The sequence below is a fragment of the Mytilus californianus genome, unplaced genomic scaffold (genome assembly GCF_021869535.1).
Source record: "Mytilus californianus isolate M0D057914Y unplaced genomic scaffold, xbMytCali1.0.p SCAF_2, whole genome shotgun sequence".
NCBI lineage: Eukaryota > Metazoa > Mollusca > Bivalvia > Mytilida > Mytilidae > Mytilus > Mytilus californianus.
This window is the reverse complement of record NW_026262668.1, coordinates 120,083,823-120,095,897: the sequence shown is the minus strand read 5'-3', so window position 1 is coordinate 120,095,897 and position 12,075 is coordinate 120,083,823. Positions and strand designations below refer to the sequence as shown.

Sequence of the window (12,075 nt, the reverse complement as noted above, 5' to 3'; positions counted from 1 at the left end):
ATAGCTTAAGATAAGATCATTTATCGTTTTGAGAATTTGATCATTTCTTAGGGTTAGACAAGATAAATCATCAATCTGCTTTTGTATGTGTAATCATCTTATATGACTCGTATATGCATTTGAATCTTTGACGACGTTGTTAATTGGGGATTTGAGTTCCAGGAATTCAACAAAGCGGTTTATTCGAGATAAACACTGAAGTACGGCACATCAGGTGTTGATCTAACAGAAAATGTATAGCAAGTAAAATAAAGTGTTACATAATAGTTAAATTGGAATTGCTGATAAAGCAAATAAATGTTTATCACATTAATATTAACACGTACCCTGGACGAAACAACAGCGAACACCCTAATGTTTGACTGACATCGACTCATTCAATCACATCTAGTTCTCAAACTATGGCTTTTGAATACACAGTTGATGCAAGTTAATTCAATAAATTTTATTTGTAGTGATGGAAATGAAATAAGTGTTAGAACATTGATAAAAGACTTACTTCGCTAACATAAATATAAATAAGGTATTGCCTTCTGTAAACAAGTGTTAGCTCCTGAAATATATTTTAAAAGCATCTAACTAGAGCTAGACAGTAATTTAGACAGTAACAGCTAGACAAATTGAAGATATTTACAGGAGATGAATTATATATATACATATGCTAAGGGTTGTCTTAAGACTCTAAACACCTGTTTTTAGATTGTACTGTAAAGTTGAAAAAGTTCAAATATTTTTTTCCGGAAATCAAGACTAGTGGCATTTAGAAGTCCCGAAATATGCAAGACCGGCTTACGTTTCAGGCAAATTTTGACTTGGTCAGACAAGTATTATCAAAAGTCATACATTTATATTTCAATTGTGATCTTCAAATCTTTTATGCAATTTTTTTCATTTGCCAGACCAGATGTCAGACATTAGAATTTTAGGAGCCAAATCACTCTTAAATGCTTATTTGCGTTATTTGTATGAGCTAGTAAATCAGGAATGTTAAGGGATAAGGGATTAGATGTAATTTATTATCGTAGACATGTTATTTTAGCTAAAATGGGTAAAAATGTAACAAGCATGTTAATTTAGAATTGTATTAATTCAGGTATGTTTGATCACTATCCTGAATCATGTCTTTTCTATATCATCCTCGGAGTGCATGGAATCGGTAGTGTTGTCTCTTATCCATCATCAAATCTGTAAAATAAATATTAAAATTCATAATACTTAATTTTACATAATAAGATTGTAAGATTATAGGCCTTGAAAATTCCATTTTGAAACGGTATAGTCTAGCATATGTATCTATTTGAAATGGATTTATAAGTTTCATTCAAAATGAAATACCAGAATTCCCGTTCATACATACACACAAAAGAAAAGAAAAGAAAAACAAGCAATAGAAATATAAACTACAAAGTACTTATACTACCAGCGAAGGAGCCAACAAGTCACCTAAGGACATCACAAACTCAGCATAGTATTAAATGGTTTGAGCACTCACAGATATTGAATTCATTTGGTAAAAAAGACCAAACTTTCCTTAATTGTTCGTAAACACAACCGTCGTCATTCTTTAGAGTTAATAAGAAAATTTCACGTTTGTTATTGTATAATTTGATATTCGATCACTTCCATATTTTAATAAGACAGGGCGTAACTGCCGTTGTCACTGTTTGAATTATCTTGAGGAAATTCCTTTATTTTGTCATCATCTATTTTAAGCCATGGAAAACTTTTCTTTTGAATTGAACGATACGAGTGTTTCTTCAATACGTCTTTCATAGACATTCCTAAACTTCAGAATCTTCTCGCAGAAACAGCTATATGGTTATGTCAATCCCTTTCATCATCGAGAAACACGTTTTATGCATACATAAAAAAACCCATAATATTCGCGATTTCTGTTAATTTTGTTATGTGAGCTTCTCGGGAGAAAAAAAAACATACTGTCGCAAAACTTCCAAATAAGTTGACTCTCCATGGTATAAAAAATTTATGTATTTTGATATTAATCCCCATATAAAGTTCCACAAAGAACTGATTAATTATATTATATTAATAGTAATTGCACAATGTGTTTACGGACAGCAGTATATCATATTATGTCCAGTCTGTGACAGGCGTATATACCAACTGACGGACAGCAGTAAATCATATTTTGTCCCATCTGTGACAGGCGTGTATACAAACTGACGGACAGCAGTATATCATATTATGTCCCGTCTGTGACAGGCGTATATACAAACTGACGGACAGCAGTATATCTTATTTTGTCCCGTCTGTGACAGGCGTTTATACAAACTGACGGACAACAGTATATATATCATAGTATTCCTGTCTGTGACAGGTGTATATAGTATGTCCTAGATTTGTCAATCAATACCTCTGGAATAGCAAATCCAAATTATTAAAATCAAAAGGAGCTTACTTTTATAAATCCGAAAAATATAAAGTTTGAAGTCTCGTTGACGTTTCCCACTGAATCTTTTTTGTATAATATTTCATATTACCAATTCCTTTATTGACAGTCAAACGAAACTAGGATCCCCGTTCAATTAAATTAACCATTATAAACAAAATTTGAAAAAACCAATAAGCCAATGCTTTAAAAAACCATTTATATTGTTATTGTTTCCCATTAATTACATGGGAAAGATCCTTGTTCTTAACAAGACGTTTTCTTGTTATCTAGCTCTTATATAAAGGATACTACCGAACGTTGTGCCTCCATGTTTCCTGTCTGTATCATTTATTAATTACTTAGTGTTATTTCCCCAGGAGGAAATTCCCAGTTAAGTTACCGTTACTTAACACGAAAAGCGATACATCCAATAATTGGTCTCCATCTAATACTGTAATAGTAATTAACGTTTGTCTAAGTTTACTTTAGAGGTTTCGTATGGCAACATTTTAATTTCTTAATTAATAGACCATTTGAAGAATACCTATGGGAAATTGTGCAAAATACCTGCTCATCAAATAGCATGCCGACATCTCCTCCATAAACGTTAGTTCTGTAGTAAATACAGAAAAATTTGTGTACAGCAAACATAAGTCAATATAGGAAGGGAATGAATTTACATGAAATTACAATTAAAAAGATAATATTGATGATTAAGACTATTTAAATTGTCTTGTTTTATTGGATAATAAATCAAGAGGAGGCAGTCTTGTGTGAAAATGTATCCTCAGATAACAAACCATCCCGTGTGTAGTGAGTACCATGGACCGAATAACATCAATTTTCCCCTGACAGTATGTTCAAAGTCAAAATATAAAAGCATTTATAGGAAAAAACATGTACATTGTTGTAACGGTGTCTTTATGTCATGTAATGGAAGGAATTGCACCACCAGACTGAAGAATCCATTTTAACCTTAGTCTTCTTCAAGCAATTGAACAATAACTGTAACATTTAGATGAATGATGTCACGAATAAAATTCCACCCTGTACCATTTTACAATCGTTCAATATCCGAATATATGCTTTCTGTTTTACTTCACATCTTTATGAGAACTGATATAAACTGGCAAGCAATGGTGTATACTGAACCGACAAAAAGTTCAAAAGACATACATTCCATTGCTAGTGCATTATGGTTTCCAACACAAACGTTCTCTCTGGAAACATTTTAATCTTTGATTGATGAGGATCGGTTTTAACTCGTTGGAAATTTCTATGGAGTAGATACTGTATTTGTTGGAGATTGAAATTCAAAACATCAAACATGTCTTCCCTCATTTTAGAAAATACCCGAAAAAGTGGTTTTTACGGAAGCCGATAAGGGCCATTAAAAAAAAAAAAATTATGTCGTAATTACGACATAGCATGTCATAATAACGACATCGCTATGTCGTAATTTCGACATAACATGTCGTTATAACGACATCGCTATGTCGTAATTTCGACATAACATGTCGTTATTACGACATCAATATGTCGTAATAACGACATAGCTATGTCGTAATAACGACATCGCTATATATATATAAGAATATGTATTATGATTGCCAAGAGACTTAATGACACAGAAATTAACAACTATAGGTCATCATAATGCCCTCAATAATGAGAAAAGCCCCCGCATAGTCAGCTATAAAAGAGGGACGAAAGATACCAGAGGGAGAGTCCCCGACATGACAGCTGTTTAATAATTTATTTCAAACGAGTGAAAATAACGGTTTTAATAATGTACAAACAAAGACCTAAAAACGAATATGTAACACAGCAACAAATGACAACCACTGAATTACAGACTCCTGACCGCTATGTGATAATAACGGCAACTTTATAGTTTAACTTTTCACTTTTTGATGCGATAGGCATTTCAAAATGGTTGTCAGTAAAAGCAAAGTTTGTAGCGGAAACAAATTCATCTTTTTTTTTTTTTTAGAATAATGAACACTATATGCAATCAAGCTTAATTAAAGTTATTCACTTGCACCTCAGACTTGCACATACTAGAACTTTATTTATAATCAAGTCAAATGAAACCCAGTTGAATAGGGGAGCAATTCAAGCTCCCTGGAGCCTCTAATTATGTTTGGCATTGCAGGATCTGAATAAGCTGAATTTTAAGCTTTTCCCAATAAAGACTATGTTAAACTTTGGACTCATAGTGCTCAGACCCACGGATCTCTGTACCTTCATTTGTACACACTTGAATCTTAATGTACAGTAACTACTGAGGCTTGATGCAAATTATTACTGCATTGCTATTGTTGGTTCTTAATGAGATTCTTCAAGCGTCCTCCCCATTGAAGCCCTATTAAAACTTTGTACCCCAAGTTCTTTTAACCACTGTTCACAATTCAAGGGGAGGGTTAGGATCCCGCTAACATGTTTAACCCCGCCACATTCTTTATGTATGTGTATGTCCCAAGTCTTTAGTTTACATATTTGTTTTTCGTTTATTTTTGTTCATAAAATAGGCCGCTAGTTTTTCTCGTTTGAATTGTATTACATTTGTCATTTCGGGGCCTTTTATAGCTGACTATACGGTATGGGTTGTGATCATTGTTGAAGGCCGTACGGTGACCTATAATTGTAAATTTCTGTGTCATTTGGTTTCTTGTTGAGAGTTGCGTTTTTGAACAAACCAGCGTATCCCAAAGCATTGATAACCTCTGTAGGCCCCAAATAAGACGAAAAAACATCAAAATTGGAGAGAAAACTAAAAATAAATGGTTTCTAAACTCAGGGATATTAACCCTTGGCATGCTGAATTGTTATCAGAAATTGTCTAAATTTCGAGTATTTGTAAAAATATGCAAATGATATGCAAATGAGCTGTACCCTGATGCTGATGCATACTGATTGCATTAAATCTAAGATAGCCAAGTGCTATTCAGATCCTGCAATGCCAAACATAATTAGAGGCTCCAGGGAGCTTGAATTGCTCCCCTATTCAACTGGGTCTCATTTGACTTGATTAAAAATAAAGTTCTAGTATGTGCAAGTCTGAGGTGCTAGTGAATAACTTTAATTAAGCTTGATTGCATAGAGTGTTCAATATTCTCAAAAAAAAAGATGAATTTGTTTACGCTACAAACTTTGCCTTTACTGGCGACCATTTTGAAATTCCTATCGCTTCAAAAAGTGAAAAGTTAAACTATAAGGTTGTCGTTATTATCAGATAGCGGTCAAGAGTCTGTAATTCAGTGGTTGTCATTTGTTGCTGTGTTACATATTCGTGTTTCGGTCTTTGTTTGTACATTATTAAAACCGTTATTTTCACTCGTTTGAATTAAATTGTAAACAGCTGTCATTTCGGGGACTCTCCCTCTGGTATCTTTCGTCCCTCTTTTAAAGCTGACTATGCGGGGGCTTTTCTCATTATTGAAGGCATTATGATGACCTATAGTTGTTAATTTTTGTGTCATTTAGTCTCTTGGCAAACATAATACATATTCTTTTATATATATAGCGATGTCGTAATTACGACATAGCTATGTCGTAATTACGACATAGTGATGTCGTAATTACGACTTTTATGTCGAAATTACGACATAGCGATGTCGTATGTCGTTATTACGACATGTTATGTCGTAATTACGACATAAAAAAATAATTTTGAATGGCCCTTATCGGCTTCCGTAGGTTTTACCTTAACTAAATTCACTATTTATATCAAAATCTCTTCTTTTTTCTATCATATTTGCTGATATTAGGTAAATGGATAGAAAAGTGAAAAGAGTTACCTCAAGTTGATAAATATCATTTTAGAAAAATAAAAAAAGATTTTGAAATCTCTAGAATTAAAAAATTCGGAAATTGTTTTGGAACAAAAATTTGTTCAGAACACCACGATCAATGTTAACTCGATAAGAACGGTAGTTTTGTCAACACTGGCCTGCTTTGTTTGATAGTATGAAGGAATGAAAAAAAACTAGCAGTGTATGAATTGAAATATGTCATTTATTATTTAAATGACGAAGACACAATAAAAAGATAAACATGAATAATTGAATAAATCCTATTTATTAACAACTTATATGTTTATAATAATAAACACTAAATAACCCATCTAATTAGAAATGGGTGTACAATCGCCATATAACAATTTAATATTTCAGATAAATTCAGTTCCTGAAATTTCCTGCTAAATTTGAAGCCTAAACTGAAGCGCCTTCTATCCACCAAAGTCAATAGGGAGAAATAACTGATGTATTTTTTTTAAAAATCAATGTTATAAATATTAAACAGCATGTATGTTGCAGTCAATTTTTAGTAAATATGCTATTGACCTTGGAAGCAATGACATAAAGGTCAACAGTGATTCGCATTTCATTATATATGTGAATATATATATATGATTCATTACATTTCCATTTTAGGTCCTTGAATTATCATCAGGAAATCACTTTTCTGCACTTAATTCATTCTACTTTTATTTGCTATGACATTAACTTTAAATTTTTGCTGTTTTCTCTATTCTTTATTTTCTAGGTCTATTATTTTCCATTCTTTATATCTAAGCACCCAAGAAACGTACCCAAGAAACTCCTTTCCTGTACTAGTGTCGACATATAATAAGTAGCTATGATCTTGAACTTAGATGCAGTGACCTCAAAACCAAAAGGGGTCTTCCTCTCATTATATAAGTTAGATCGTAGTCTCATATAATGTATTTTATTTATCATCTAGAAGCCATGGTCATGACTGACGAACCAACAAAAAGCGTAGTTATATAATACATTGTGAGATCTACAGTCGGACCTAAGTTATAAACTGTTTCACAGTGCAATGTTAATTGAAAATACATTTTAGATGAAATCAAGGTATTCATTAATTAATATTTTCGATGTAAGGTGTTAATTTCAGAAAGTAGTTGTATATTATAGCATAAATAGAATTTTAGAAAGATTTCTCGTCAGTCATGCATTTTATTAGAAATGAGATGATTTTTGCATTACCGATCTAATTTCATATCCAAAGCGCTAGTGATGTTTGAAAGCGGGACATTTGTTGGCTTTATCAAATTTTTGCTTGCTTTCCCTGGAGAATATAATGAATTTAATGAAACGACATATGGGCTTTACGTCAATGCAATGATATAGCAACTCAAGACAAAAACAACAACAAAATTTTGCAGTCAACATACGGTCTTCAACAAATAGACAAGTGTCTAAACAGTATGCCAGGAAGAGGTGTGAACACATTAAATCGATACTATACCTAACAGAAAATTTCTTATATGTATTTTTCAGTGATATATCTAACTAATGTACAATACCGTGTATTAAATGTATTTACTTGTTTGTAATTATGAATTAGCATTTCAGTCTTTCAAGTCACTACTAAGCAACCTAAGTGTTCAGTTGTTTATCCTTATTTAGTAATGAAATAAAATGGAAGGCTTAAATCGGAGAATAAAAGATTAACTTTGGATAAGCTACTCCTTCGATGGACACAAAAGGAAAAAAAGACTGTCAAACAAGACAGAATGAATTAGCGAACGTTGTGAACTCTTTCTCCGCATCTAGAATTGAATGTCACGTTAATAAATATTTCAATGAATTAAATCGTTAAATATATTGGGCGTGAACATTTGCTGTTGATGTAGCGTAATCTTAATGTTGATTTCTGGTTCCCGGAAAACCGTTCGGAATGTATAATCACTCTTGCATTGTAAAGAGATAACTCGAAGATCAAACAATGATTGTCATCAAACGATCCCAGAGAGGTGTCGACTTGTAGAATGCAAATGGTATATACTTATTGTAGAGTCGTGGGAGAACAAGATAAAATGTATAGGTTCAAATACTACTTTTCTTTGGTTTACTTTACACCTGTAAAACACGGAATTTTATTTAATATTACTGGTTCTTACAAGCCATTTAAATCATTTGACTTTTTATCGTGAGTTCAGCCACACATGAGATCTATATTTCAAACAGTAGTAACACTACTGATTAACAATAAAACGAAATAAAAAGGACAATAAATTGGAAAACAAACAAGCAGTAATATGATTCAAAATTCAATTGCGTGTTTCATTGTTGTGCAGTGTACGATTTACAAAACAAAATGGAAAAATAATTAACTACATCACTTTTCTGTTGCAGTTTGAAAATTAAATACATTTTGTATAAGCACTGACAAACAAGTAAAATACACGCTAAAAAATGATGCGTAAAAGTAAGTGCATTGAAGTTGACTCCGTTTCCATATTTGAAACTCATTATGCTTTTTTGTTCGAATTTTTACGAAGAAAATTTCTTGTACTGATTTTTTAACCGCTAAAAATGTCACTCAATGCATGGAATTGTTTCACATTTTGGCATGTCGGTGTCTTTTATAGCCGACCATACGGTATGGGTTTCGCTCATTGTTGAAGGTCGTATGGTGATCTATATTTGCTAACATTCACGTCATTTGGACTCTGATTGTTAGCTGTTTCATTGTCAATCATACCAAACCTTCTTACTACAAAATAGAATAAAAAAATAATTATTATTAAAAATAAATAATCTGATTTCTACAATGAAAAGAGAAAATTAGAAAACTAACTCACAATGAGCGGACAACTCTGAGTGAACATCTATATCAAAAACAAGAAGAAAAACAATCTTTTTAATATTTTGACTAAAAGCTGTTACAATAATTAACAGAATGACGATGGATATTCTTACCCATGAAAATTTACCAATAGTCTTCAAGACCAAAGTAAACATATAGTGTGTTTGTCATTATATGAAAATAAAATAAATAATGAATAAATAAATAAATAAATAAATAAGTATATGCGTGTGTGTGTGTGTGTGTGTTTGTGATGTTAATGATTTTACAGATCAATATAACCATGATAACTTTAACTTTGCATTTATACAACGTCGTTCCCTTCATATATCTGCTGTAAGATAACGTGTTGAAATTGCGTTTGTTATATATCATATAATATGAATGTACAAAGATCTGAGGCTGTTCTTTGTTCAGATCCCCTTGTTACGCATTCTGAAATGAATGAGAGGAAATACCTTTTCACGAACACGATAAGAAAAAGATCAATTATACTGATGCAAACTATTATTTTGAGGATAACGTGATCATTAAATTGTTAAAATATCTGGTTAATTAAGAAATTTAACAAGAACTTTTATAGTAGGAAGGAAATGAGCTTCAACGTATAGAGTTGACATGAAAGTATGTTCACACAGTTCTTCCTACAAAATCAAAGGTTCTTACAGTGTTTTTGATAATTATCATCAATTTTCACTAACTTGCTAGAAATGAATCGGCAAAATTAATCTAGATTAAGGTCTATGAGGAACTTTTGTGTATATATAGAAACATTACAAACTTGTTTTACAGAAAACCCCTACAACCTGCTCTTCTGTTTCTTTTGGTTTTCTTTAAATGATAACATTATATGCTAGATGTAGCTCTGCTTTTATTATATATGATTTTTCAATGTTATCATTACTAGATTTTTTTTTGTTGGAAACGTATATTCGATAGCGTCCATGCAGAGAATGTGTCGCACATTATCTCATCAAGATTACAAATCTTTATCAATTTACGTATCTTTTCTTTGAATCAGGCCAACAATTATGAACTGCAACGCTGTAAAAAAATTTACGGAATGATGTAGCTTTTAAAGTCATATGAACAATATTCTAATGAAATTCAAAACATTCAAATTGTCAGCCTTCCCAAACCAATTATACGCCTATTTCTTATGTGTTCGAATCTATTTTATAACTTATCGTAGCATGACTACTTTTATTTTTTTACTTTATTCACAAAGAATTGTTCCCACTACTATGACTGAATTATAACAGGTACGTTCATTCAAATGTTCTCTTTCGTAATGTTATTAAAGAAGGAATTATTGGAAAATGATGTTTTTCGTAGTCAGCTTAGCTTGACATATAGTTTCATACTTTTGTGGTAAAGATATATAATTCCATATCATTAGCTGCCTTTAGACTTAACAGTGGGATTTAGGTTCACTTATCCAATTATACAAAATTATCTGACGCCATTTGAGAAAACTGCTAAAACCTGAATGGTTGAAATTCTCTCTTTATTGTCTGTCACTTTGTAATATTTCGCGTCACAAAGTGCGGACGGAAAACGACAACGGTGTTAATTTTCCTCTCAGATCGAACATCCCTGAAGACACTGGTGTCATACAAACGTCCATAATGCGCTTTATATTGACAAAGTTTCTTTAATCAGTAGTACTATCCATTGGTGAAGGGTTTAATTTGTATTGCAACAAATGGAGAAAGCCATTAATTCCTAATAGGAGATGATAGAAACTGTCTTTAAGAAAAATATCGACATCAATTGGAGATATGACTCTTACTCTATTTGTAGATTTACAGGTCGATCTTTAAGCTTCTCAAGACGAAATCTTTATTTTATCCTTCGTCACCGTAGATTACGATCCCATCCTTCAAGACGTAATCTTTATTTTATTCAAAGTCTGTTGTAGAGCAAAGGTTGAGTCTTTAGACAAATCTATTTTTTACTTCTCGGCTATTTGTTGATTAAATGTGGTTATATCACTTTCACAAATAGATCTTTATATTATTGTTCTTGATTAAAACGGAATGAAACGTAGGTATTGCGATAGACAGTTTCATCTTGAGGTCATTTTTCATTTGTGTATCTCATACTTAATATCTTTCTTTCATTGTGATGTTAATAACGATATTGGACCCATGTGAATGGATGCAAAGCTTTTAGCATTTGTCACTTTTAACGTAAATAAAAATCAGTTATTTCTTTAAACCAGGTTGATAAATCGTAAATAAAAGATAACCACGATAAATCATGTATCAATAATAGATCATTCTGTACTAGGAAAGGCCATTTCCAAAAATCGTCACCTAAATAAGTGTACATGTCTGTTGTTGAGACTGTTTGCTGGAGTAATCAACAAATTGCATTTAAAATTGGCAAGGTATCCCTATAAATTCATTCATAGGTCGATGCTAAAAGACATTAGTACAAATTAAAACTACTAATTACAGATACAGTGTCACAAGCATCACCAAAGGAATTTGTAGGAGAAATTGATGAACAAAAAACAAACTAAAATGAGCAAAGAAAATGGAAGCTATTCAAAAGTACGTGTACAGCTTTGCATGTCAAATATAGCACTACTAACCGGTAAAACTTTCACGCATTTTAATCAGATATAAAAATATGAAGAGAACGCACAATGAAATAATTGTGCATTCCTTAACCACGCCAAATTCTGCTTCTTGTACATGTCAGATTTACACTCACAAGTCGCACCGACATAAGCCTTAATCTATACAAAAGTTTGAAATTACTGATATTGCATAGGTAAGAAACTTATGCGCATATTGGCGATATCGACTTTAAATAAATGCAAAATTTGACGATATTTAAGCACATGGTGCTAGGGCAGTCTTAAATTTGCAGTAAGGTTAGAGTTTTTGCTCCATGATGAAGAACAGCAATAAAAGCTCTGTTCTGATTGCTTTATTGTGAGCCTGAGTGATTGTGTGTCATGAATTGATACACCATATCCTTTTCTTTAATTTGTGGTCTAATATTGAGTTAAAGCACATATTCTTACGGGTATTGCATATAAAATTATACAT

General features: G+C 32.0%; 1 long non-coding RNA gene across 1 annotated transcript in view; it reads right to left on the bottom strand.

Annotated features, from left to right (window-relative positions):
- Positions 1-424: 424 nt before the first annotated feature.
- LOC127728729 (uncharacterized) overlaps positions 425-12,075 on the bottom strand; it is a 35,569-nt gene continuing 23,918 nt past the window's right edge. The window contains exon 4 of the long non-coding RNA XR_007994330.1: positions 425-1,185. This is a non-coding gene — a long non-coding RNA (uncharacterized LOC127728729). The remainder of the gene's footprint in view (positions 1,186-12,075) is intronic.